Source organism: Ipomoea nil, unplaced genomic scaffold, assembly GCF_001879475.1.
Source record: "Ipomoea nil cultivar Tokyo-kokei standard unplaced genomic scaffold, Asagao_1.1 scaffold0207, whole genome shotgun sequence".
Classification (NCBI taxonomy): Eukaryota; Viridiplantae; Streptophyta; class Magnoliopsida; order Solanales; family Convolvulaceae; genus Ipomoea; species Ipomoea nil.
In genome coordinates this window covers 1,180,416-1,182,816 of record NW_017616635.1, presented here as the reverse complement: position 1 = coordinate 1,182,816, position 2,401 = coordinate 1,180,416, and the positions used below count along the sequence as shown (strand labels likewise).

General features: G+C 34.4%; 1 pseudogene; it reads left to right on the top strand.

Annotated features, from left to right (window-relative positions):
- The first annotated feature begins 266 nt into the window (after window positions 1-266).
- LOC109191737 lies at window positions 267-2,029 on the top strand (annotated as a pseudogene).
- Window positions 2,030-2,401: the final 372 nt, after the last annotated feature.

The following is a 2,401-nucleotide window of genomic DNA, read 5'->3' as shown; positions in this document are numbered from 1 at the left end:
AAGGGACAGAGGTACCAACACTGCAGAAGAACAAAGGCAAACCAAATTCTAAAACCAGCAAATCTAACAGGACTCAGGTGAGAACTTCTTTTAATGCTTTGTCAGCAATTTGGTAGTTGAATCTTCATATTAACAGTTAGCTACTAAAAAGAATGCTAAACATTTTCTTTATTTATTTCAATGCATTAATTGAATTACTGAATATATTAAACATTTGTTTTCTTAAATCTTAAACATATCAGGTTAGTGTTTGGAACTGAAGATGAGAAGCTAAAGATGCTGGCGGTGGGACTAAAAAGGAGGAAAAGATAGAAGTGAGGGAAGATCAAAGGGCGATAGGAGGCGGTCTAAGCCAAATCCCCCTAAGCACAAACATGGTGAACAGGTTGCTGCTGGATGGCCATCCTGGCTTTCAGCTCATGTTGGGGAAGCAATTGAGGGTTGGCTTCCTAGACGGGCTGACACTTTTGAGAAAATTGATAAGGTACACAGTGATTGGGCTTTCTAATGTGTATATGCCTAATTTATTGTTTCTTTACTTTTTGCTTCATTAATATGCTTGATATTTTTGTGTTCTTAGATTGGTCAAGGAACGTATAGTAATGTATATAAAGGAAGGGACACTATAACAGGGAAGATTGTTGCTTTAAAGAAAGTGAGGTTTGACAATTTGGAACCAGAGAGTGTGAGATTCATGGCAAGAGAAATAATCATTTTGCGACGTCTAGATCATCCCAATGTTATCAAATTGGAAGGTTTGGTTACTTCAAGAATGTCATGTAGTTTATACCTAGTATTTGAGTACATGGAACATGATTTGACTGGACTTGCTGCAAGTCCATATATCAAGTTTTCTGAAACCCAGGTTAGAGAGATGATCTGTAATTCTGTATTTTTTTTCATATACAAGTCATTGTCTTGGTTATATTGCTAAAATTTAGGAAGTGGTGGTGTTACTTTAATGTAGCTTATTTCTTGCAGGTGAAATGTTATATGCATCAGCTTTTGTCTGGTCTTGAGCATTGTCATAATCGTCATGTGCTCCATCGTGACATTAAGGGTTCAAATCTTTTACTTGACAACTCAGGTATACTCAGAATAGCTGATTTTGGATTGGCTACTATTTTTGATCCTAACCGTAAACACCCTATGACTAGTAGAGTGGTCACACTTTGGTATAGACCACCTGAGCTTCTTTTGGGTGCAACTGATTATGGTGTGGGTATTGATTTATGGCGTGCAGGATGCATTTTGGCAGAATTATTAGCCGGAAAGCCTATTATGCCTGGTCGTACAGAAGTAATGCTCCAACTTTATCCATATCTTCACAATCTTTTGTCATTTGGTGTTAATAATTTTACTTATGGTTTTCTTGCTCATCCATGTTGATCTAATTTATTTTCCTTTTCTTCCTTGAGCCTTCTTTATTTTGCTTAAAGAGTTGACATTAATTCTTTTTTCTTACCTTAGCTCTTTCAATATGTTTTTCTTAATCTTCTTGGATTGCAGATAATATTTTTTCTATCAGAAAGCAAGAACAGTGTGAAGCTTGGGGACTTTGGGCTGTGTAGGGAGGGTCTGGAAGGTTATTTTTCTGCTGATGTTGGAAGCTTTCGCTGGATGGCTCCTAAGGTAGTATTGCAACTTTAATTTATTAACCATCCATCCATCCAATCAAATCCATATTAAGATGTATGTATGTGTCTGCCAGCATCATCATCATATATATATATATATATATATATATGTGTGTGTGTGTGTGTGTGTGTGTATATATGTATATAATCTTCCAACTGTTTTTGAGTAATCTTGTGATTAGATTCAAATAAATCAATGCTTGACTGTGTAAAAAATGTACTGTAGGTTTTTGCAGGTGGATTCATATATATATATATGGAGAAGCTGAAAATATACATAGAAACACGTTACAAAGTTAGTAGATCAGACATGACCAAACAGAAGTATCCTGTATTCAGTTCAATTCAAAACATTTCCAGAAATATAATGGGAGTTTAGTAGTTGTTTTCATGTATATGACTATCCACCAAAGGCTGCCTGTATCTGTATTTGAAAAATAATATGTTTTGAACTGTCAGGGAATGAAAATGCATTACAGTTAAAGACCTATTATTATTTGATAAATATTAGTTACAATTGATTTTTTTCAATTAAATGTGTACATAGAGTTTATTTGTGATTGCAATGCGCATTTGAATATAAAGATTTGGAATAAGGGTCAAATAGGCCATCCAACTGCACACAATAATTCAATTAGGCCATTGAACTCAAAAAAGCAACAATTAAGTTCCTAAACTAACTCATTTCAAACAATTTGTCCAATTTACAGGTTTTCCCCTTTCTAACAGGTCACTTAAAAATGTTTTTAAAAAATTAATTAAAA